General features: G+C 42.8%; 1 protein-coding gene across 5 annotated transcripts in view; it reads left to right on the top strand.

Annotated features, from left to right (window-relative positions):
- Positions 1-563: 563 nt before the first annotated feature.
- Positions 564-9,099, top strand: part of numb (NUMB endocytic adaptor protein) — a 60,915-nt gene continuing 52,379 nt past the window's right edge. For all 5 annotated transcript variants that reach the window (XM_035532533.1, XM_035532530.1, XM_035532531.1 and 2 more), the window contains exon 1: positions 564-1,199. The gene's annotated coding sequence lies outside the window, so the exon portion shown is untranslated. The remainder of the gene's footprint in view (positions 1,200-9,099) is intronic.

Here is a 9,099-nt window from a genome sequence, read left to right as displayed (position 1 = left end):
GCCATTTTTAACCATGCTTCCTCAATGTCCACTGTACCTTGCTCCAATGTTTTGATAGTATTGTCAGTAAACATGATCTGTTCAAGAACACGTCACACAGCTCAGACAATTAGTCGAAACACGCTGTTGATGTTTTGGTGTTTAAAGGTTAACTCTGAGGTCACTGTGACCTTCATAACAGACCTCAGCAAAGACCAGCTGTCTGTATACGTGCTTATGGATTCTTGTGCCAGAAATACTAGACACAGTATTCAAATAAAACCATTTTTCTTTCATGGCCACACTAACACGAATATAACTTGTGTTGGGTTATTCATATGTCCCCCCGTGCAGTTTAGAGGCGTTTCCCGGTGTAGACTAAAAAAAGTAAAGTCTCAATAGTAATCACACATTGTCAATATCGGGCAAATGACCAGCAGAAGGTCCATATGAAAGAGACTCTGGATCACAGTGAGACATAAACAGAACAAAACGATGCAGGTGCGAGTGCTCCCTACTCTGCATACTCAGTTGGCATGCCACGCGTACAGCCGAGCTCTGCAGCCCACCGCTGTAGTCCGCAACCCGGACGAGCCGAGAGCCAGTTTTTATTTGATTTTACCCGAGTGCTTTCTGCGGAATAGTCCGCATTGACTCTGACCTAGTTTAATTTGCGTAACTGTTGCCGAGTCACCTCTTTATTTCACGACCCATTTGAATTTGCAACTCTGCGGCGTTTATATTTCTAGATTTACTGCATTTACGAGTAAAAAAAAAATCCAAATACGTAGGTTAGTTCACAGTCTACATCGAGACGAATGTAATGCATGAAGGCAGACTGTGGCATAAAGGAAACCATTAAAGGCGCAGTCTCCATCAGTGAAGCGTGATGGGGCACCCAAATGTGCGCTTCTCCACTTTGTGGAGAATATTTTGCGGCTGATTTAACCGGCGTGGAGGAGAGGCTGGAAGACACCGCCCAGTACGCGGGCCGGGGCGGGCCGTTGCTAAGGAAGGGCGAGGTTTGTCTGAGCCGCGCTAGCGTACCGAGGCGAGCAGGTGACACCGCGGCTGAAAGGAGCCAGGGCTGCCGCATTTCCAGGGAACGTTGCGTTTTTATGTTTGGAAATCGTTTCGCACACTTGGGACTCCAGCGACATCGACTCCCTTCTGGCTGTGGACTCGGCTACGCCGGAGCTCTCTGGGTTTAGTTTAAACAGGTAGGGTGACTTATTTAAGACCAGATGGTGTGGTGGCTCGTTTTCGAGTTATTTATCCGGGTGTCTCGTTTTCGAGCTGTGTGTCCGGGTGGCTCGTTTTTGAGGTAACTGCCAAGTTTCGCCGTTAACTTCTAGCTGCCTGGTGAGCTAGGCTAGCCTTAACATCAAACGAAAAACGGTTTGCCAAATAGAGCTGGGTAGCTAGCTAATTTAACATGGTTCCCTGCTTAAATAATTGTTTTTGTAGAAAGCTACCCCTATCTTATCCGGATAACCCAATAAAAAACTAACTAGGTTCGTTAGGTTAACGGTTCTTTTCCAACGTTACAGCTGACAGCTCCTAGTGCTCCGCGTGAAGCGAATGTTTCTGTTTAGCTTCGCTAAGCTAACGAGCTCGAGCGGCTCGAAGTTACGCCATGACTGTTGGCTAATTAGCTATGGTTAGCTGTCGCCAAGCATTTCTGAACTGTAGGGTTATCTTAGCTGAGCTGCTAGTTTCTCCTAAAGGAACAGCTCGGGAAAAAGGGCGAAGAACTGTTAAGTGCCGTAACAACTCACGTACTTGGGTGTTCAGCTAGTCAGCTAAGCTACCTTAGCTAGTCAAGATAGCTTAGGTTAGCTAGTTAAGATAGCACGGATGAGCCTGGCTGTCACTGTGTGCCGTGTAACAGTTAACCCTAACTCACTAACTAGAGTAAAAATACCAGTTATATTTGGGGATCTTTTTTAACTTACAGGAAAGATGGCTAACTATATTACAAACTAACCTGCTGCCTTTTAAGTAAGTTAGCTGGCTAGCTAGCTGGCTAAGTACACGGTCTAAAATCGAAACATCTTAGTCGTACTGTCATACTGCTAGCAGATGTGCAGATATTATAATGTTGATTTTAGTCATGAATAATGGAGCGAAACTGTTTAGTTATCCAATTATTTCTGGTGACTGAAATGGGCAACTAGCGAATTAACTGAACGGCAGGATTCTTGGGTAAAAAGAGTGGAATACAACTGCTAATGGACCGAAGTCTACACGGCGACTACAGTAGTGTGTGGATGGAGAGTGAACGTGTTGCTTAACATGGCGAAACCTACAGCACCGACTAAGTGTTGTAGTGGGTGAACCTCAGTGTGCCAGCTTCATTTCAACCTGTCACCACGTTGATGTTCAGTCTGTGGCTTTTGTTTTGTTTAGTAGTCGCCATTACTTTGGGGGGGGGGGGGGGGCAGTTGGAAACCTTCTGTTCTATTTACCAGTATTTACCAGTAAATACTTCTGAGTGTCCTCTCTCAAGAATAAATTTTTAAACAGAAACATGAACGTTCAGTGCTCAGAGTTGTTTGAAAAGCTCCAGGGTGCATAGCAGCTGTGCAGATTGTAAAACTGAAGGATGCCATCATGCTTTGAGGCACAGGAGCTGTCCTGCTGGCCACCACCGCCAGCCTCAGGGACCCAGCTTGGCAAGCTTCCAGCGCTCTGACTGATCCTAACTTTGGTGCACAATGACTGTGCATTCATGTCATGAAATGTGGATGTGTTGGGGACTTTGAAATGGTATTTGAGGCCTTTTTAGTTGTCTATGTTGCAGAAGATTATTTCAGTCTCTGCCAGTTTTCAGTGTGTATCTCTTACAGTTAAACTTTAACACTGTTTAGTATGGCCAAACATTTGCCATTGGTAGTGACAAATTGCTAGTGGTGAATATTTTAGCTTGGCCAATAGAATTGATGGTGTGTGTCTATTTTGTCTTCGTAGAAGAGAGGCTATCACAAGCAAGGTTATTTTTGTGCAGGGTGGGTGGGTGATTTGTTTTAGAAAATGCAAAATAATATTCCTTAATCAGGAAGAAGTGTAGAGTCTAATTACATGGTTGTGCAAGCTATCCGAACTCAGGGCTCAGACAGCTTCTGTTTTCTTTACCGTTGGATGCGAGCCTTGACTGCAAAGAACTCTTGACCAGAGCAGTGTTGAGACTTGTCTGGTTAAACATAGCTCCAGAGACAAACAACTCCCTAACACCAGCACATGCTGCAGCTCTTGCCGGGAGCTTGTGTTGCAACACGGACGCTGATTCGAACAGACGGCGTGAAGGAATGAGGGCTGGCACATCGTGAATTTCAGTAAAGCTCTTGGACATAAATGAGCCACCCAGGTGATGACCACTGCACCTACATGGGCACCGAGAGAGATCTTGACTGTCTCGATGAACACAGTTTATCTAAATTTGATTAGCTACAAGCATGAACTCCAGTGCCACCTAAACGAAATCCTCTTGTGTGAACTTGTGTAATAAGCAGTAATTGGGACACTGTTACACAGACCTCTAAAGCCTATTGCTAGTGTGTTTAAGTTTAGTATTGAAATATAAATTGCATCATTTGACTCTCAACTGTGGTGGAGACATTCTTGGAGTTGCTTTAACCATAATAATTTCTGCTCTAGCAGTTAGACCTACATCTTTTGTTTCTCTCTCGCTCTCACTTTCTCTCTCTCTCTTCTGTTTGTCTCTCTATTAACTGTTAATCAAGCACCAAGCCTGTACCTTTTTAATTTTTTTATTTTTTTTATAAATCTCAAACTGCTCTTTCATCTTTAACCAAGGCTTGCCAGCAGCAGGAGGTTATTAATGTGCGGGCAATTTGGTTGTCTGTTGCACTGTCTCATAAATTAGACATTTCAAGCAAATCATTTGTTTGTGTCAAATGAAGGAATTGGAGTGTGACCCTGGACTGACAGTGCTGCAGCAGCACTCTTAGGTTGCCATCATTTTTCTGCTTAAAGACAGTCGTAGTAAACAGTTAGTCACGTGGTGAGTTAAAGGGTTACCCTTATGTGCAACCATAAAGCTTTGACCGCCTCACATATGCACGCACGCATGATCTAGTTCCTTGGTAACAGCAGGAGTAGCTGTCTGCAGCAGGGAACACGCTTATAATGTCTCAGCAGTGCACTTGGTGATGAGACAAATCTTCTCTGCGACCGCTTTATCGGCGTGTTCGACCGCTCCCTTGAATTTCGTGTGAACGTGCTCTTTTCAGGTCGGCTCCTTGTCTGTTGGCAGGGTTGTTTGGGGAAAAGTAGAGAAGCGGAACAGAAGGCCTTTTCCTCTACCCCTTGCTGTCATGAAATCTGTTCTTTATGCTGAGTCATGGTTTGCCTGGACCTTCATCCTGGCATGTTAACTTTGCACATGCCATGTTGTGTAATTGAGGGATGGGCCGTGGCTGTATAGATTTCTGTGATGGTGTTCCACTTTTGCTACCATGTGCTTTTTATTATAATTACAAAATTAGTACTATAGTTGAAATGTCACGTATGTGAGAAGTGAAAAGGATGTGTCATCATATGAGTGATGGTAGCAGGGAAATTTAAAATGCTTAACAACACTTAGGTAAAGTGTAGGGCTTCAGGATTTTGTATTTGTAGTTTTGGTGATCAGAATTAAGATTTTGTTTTTCTTGTTTTCTGTTTTTGAGTTCAGAACTAATCAGTGGTTGTTGGACAAGATCATCTTTTTAAAAGATTTAGCTTGGCTGACTGACTGTTTTTGAGGTCCCATTATAGAAAAAGAGCTACTTTTGAGTAAAATACTAAAGCTGTGATGAATTTAGATAAATTTTTGCACTGTGAATTCCTGAAGGGGAGAAAACACCCAAAAATATGAAATACTCTTGTCATACCAAAGGGGGGGGAGCGAGAGAGACACAGACACAGAGACACACGTGCATCGTTTCAGCACAAAACCCATGGTCAGACTTTTCATGATGCCACGCACACATTGTCCAAATTCTCCTTATCTTTACAAATGATGTCACTGTAGACTAGACCAGCAGAATTCCACACATCCCTCTCTCAGATATCAGTACTCTCAGGAACATGGAGTGTCTTTTTTTCTTTCTTTTATTTATTTTTTATTGACGACACAGCGGTAGCCAGGTGAGGCATGCATTTCCTCTGTATTGCGTCAGGGACCTGTCACGGCTGCCTTCCGTCATTCGGACTTTTATCTGAGTTGTAGCCTGTGTGTGTCGCACAGTCTTGTTACGTACACACCACTTCAGTTGAAAGTTCACTCCAGTGAAACAAGCACGGGCCTTCTGAGTGTGCTGTTCCGCTGAGTCGACAGTGGGGGAACAATGCTGTGGCTTTGTGTATCCAGCAGTCCCCCGCCTGCAGACACCACAGTCCGGCCGTCAGTCCTGACGCCGTTACGGTCTGTAGCTCATCGGCTTCCTTTAGCTCCTTTCAGCCTCTGTCCCCTAACACTCAGCATGGTATAAATGAGTCCCACTTAACCAGCTGGAGGGCTGCAGTTTGTGGTCTGGAGTAATTGTCCTGTTATTCACCTCCTCTGGAGTCACTGGCATTTGGAGTGTTACCTCTGAGTGAGTCTTTGAGCTGTAGCAGTGTCATTGTCTTGGGAGACGCACAATGACTTCTCTCTGTTACCTCCATTGAAGGTGTGAATGAGAGAAGGATGGACAGATTGATGCTCTGAGTACAGGTCAGACACAGGATTGTCACCTGAGAATGTTGAATATTCCAGACCTTGTTGGGCCTCTCTTGAGTGGCAAGACTGGTCTGGTCTGTCGGGGCGTGATGAAATCCGCTTGAGTCATGTGGACTCTTATTACCTTGTTACCTCATATCCTTTTCCACAGGGGAAGTGATTCTAAAACTGATCTTACCATTTTATTCTGGGGCTTCTAGGGGAGCTTAAATATGTCTTAAATTGTAAGTGTTGGTCTTGATACAGATAGGATCTGGTCCTCAGCTAACAGTAGTTGACACTAGACTGCACACAACAATTCAAACCATGTGGCTTTAAATGGATTTAATAGTTGCTTTGGCTACCACTAGATCAGCATTTATTCATTGTTTATGCTTAATGCCCATTTCCCATTCTAAGAAAATCTCCCTTAAGTTTAATGAGCAGAAAATAAGCATTCTGGTCTCTACAATGAGTCCTTGTTCTGGAAATGGATTAGAGTCCCTTAAGATCATGACTGGTTTCAGGAAGTGTGGATAAATTATGTGTAATTTTTAGTTTTGCATTAGGTCTTGGTTTTACCAGGTCTTTAATTACAGAATTTGCCTCAGGACATTTGGCTCACTATATGATATAGTACTTGTATTAGTAAATGGGACGTCTTGGTTAAAAAAAGATGACACGTATTGATTTAACCATAGTTTTTACACGGGTATGTTTTACAGTGCACTGTAAAGTAAATTTTGCTGTTCTAAAGTGAAAAATTTAGCAATCACAAGTGGAGCTTCCATAAAACGTTTTATTTGAAGAACCACAGCCTTCAAGTATGAGTTTCATTTGATTAAATTGCCATCAGCGTATTTTGAGCACACACCTAATCTGCTGATCTGTGTGTCCCGCTGAAGGAAATGACTGACAGTTTTTGAATTAAACATGAGTTCAATTCAGCCATTCCAGCAGTCTCCAGTTTCACAGGCACTCTGACCCATCCCCAGCAGAGAGTAACCGGGGAGGGGGGGGCTCTCCATAGACATCACAAGCAAGCTCGTAAGAACTGTTATTGCATGGTGTTCACCTAAACTAGAGACTGCTTAAGTGTAGGTATTAGTTTCATTATTTGTTCCTGGTGTTTGGGCAGATTTTACACTTGCTCTTTTGAAGTTAAACAGTGTCTGACTATTTAAGGGTTTAGGGTTGAAGGCTTCGTAGTATTGCGCTCAGAAAAAACCTGCTCCGACACCGGTCGCCGGTGTGCTGGAAGCCTTGAGTTGGCAGAAGTGAGTTTGTTTTTCTTGTATGCTTTTACCATCATGATGTACTACAGGGCATCTCTTCTGAGAAAGGAGGAATGAGTCATTGCTTTATATGTACGTACGTGTGTGTGTGTGTGTGTGTGTGTGTGTGTGTGTGTGTGTGTGTGAGAGAGAGAGATTTTGGTCACATGGCAAACCTGGGGGATGGTGTATAAATGTGTATTATAAGTGTGTGATGAAGCTGCTGTAGTAATAAGCAACAAATGCAAAAGGTGATATGATGCACTGTTGTTAAAAAAAAAAAAAAGTTCATATATACATACACACTTGGACTGCCTTGCATAGCTGTCCCACTAATGTTGGCATTGTTCTGTCAGCCAGTGACTCCGCTGGTTTGGCATGCAGAGGTAGCTAGCTGTGATGATTGTTGTGCAGATTTCCATGGAAGTGAGCCCTGAAGAATCACAGTTAAATTGGAAGTTTCTCTTTTTCACTGGACTTTAGGTAGTTACCAAAATGGACGTCTTAACACACAGGCAGAGATGGATTCTAATTACTAGCTGTAACTTTACTCACTTAAATTTACATAAGTACAGTTTTGATTTGTATTTTTCTTGGTCAAATGATTATACAAGTTAGTGTGCAAGAGAGACACAGTCACACATGCCAGTCACACACGCCACTTTGCTGTTTTATATCTCTTACTTTCAAACTTTATCATTTTATTTTATACCAAAAATAGGTTTAACATTCATTTAAACGACTTTGCAAATTGTTGCTTTTTTTGTTTGTTTTTGGTTTGCCCTTTTACCTTTTAATTATTTTAAGTGGCAATACATTTAACTTTCAACTTTTATCCAACTGTCAGTCACTGCTCCGCACCAAAGCACGTGGGTGTATCCAACAGGCGTATGTACTCCCACCCCCACCCATGCAGGTACAATCTTCCTGACTGTGTGCGGAAAGGTTGGGTGAAGCAGCGTGTGATTAGCAGGGTGTGGTGATGAGTTGGTATCCCCTCATTTCATGCACCCAAACAGGTAGATTGAAGGAGCTCCAGGAACGGTTCACAGCTGCCTGGGGTATGGGGGGACAGGGACAAGGTCCAATGTCCCAGAGGTGCAAAGTCCAGCACATGTGTTGCTGTTATCACAGCGCAGAGGGCACATGGCCCTGGAGTGTCGTTCCCCCTCCTTATAAGGTCTACTGTGTGGCATAACGTGTGAATTGTGCCCACTTCTGAACTCTGACAGGTGGAGTGACATTCTTTCTCACCCCACCCTGTCTCTGTTCTCGATCCAGTTCTCCTCCCAATCTGCCACTTATCTGTTCCGTTATTGTGTTCAGCGACAGCAGATTGCGAAGTAAATTGGACCATGCCAGGTATAGACGTTGCCCAGAAAGTCTGGTCTTTTTTGAGTTCTTGTTGCAGCATCTTAAATCTGCACCAAAAACAGTTTGCACTGTGTTCCCTTTTTTTACACGGACGTGTTGTGTTGCGCATTAGCCTTTTGTCACAATGTGAAGTAAGTGCACAAGGCGTGACCGTGAAGGCGCTACCCTCCACCACAGTGTGTTCAGAGGGAATCTGTGTGTGTGTGTGTAAGTTAACACAAATTGTTTGGTCAGCCTTTTATTGATGTGGTTTATTGAGAAAGGGTTAACATGTATGGAAATACTGGTATTTAGTGAGGACCTGCAGGGAAGAGAAATGTATTGTAAGTATTTGAGATTAAATATTGTTCTTATATGATACTAGTTTAATGTTTATCTGGCCAGAAAAGTTTGTGTATTTTAACTAAGTAGCTAAAACATAAGTTGGGAGAAAAATGAAGTTACCTGTGATGGCACTAAAATACATTTTGCAAATACCAGTGTATAGTTTTAATATCAGTGTGTCCTCATAAGTTAAGGGCTAGTGTCCAACTCTTCTAACTTTTTGATATGCTTTTTTTTTTTCCCCTCTTCTTTTGGTCGTTATGTTTGAAAGCTCTGCTGCTTTCTAAGGATTTATTTTCTCTTCCCTCACCTTTTTTTAAAAAATGGGTTTTAATGGGTCTCTGTTTAGCCCTTTTTCCCCCATGCATGTCATTATACACTATGTTCTGAATTATTATGCAAATTATATTTCTATAATTTTCTTAAATGTCAATGCAAATGACA

This window comes from Electrophorus electricus, chromosome 13, assembly GCF_013358815.1.
Source record: "Electrophorus electricus isolate fEleEle1 chromosome 13, fEleEle1.pri, whole genome shotgun sequence".
Taxonomy (NCBI): Eukaryota; Metazoa; Chordata; class Actinopteri; order Gymnotiformes; family Gymnotidae; genus Electrophorus; species Electrophorus electricus.
This window is presented reverse-complemented; position numbering and strand designations above follow the sequence as displayed.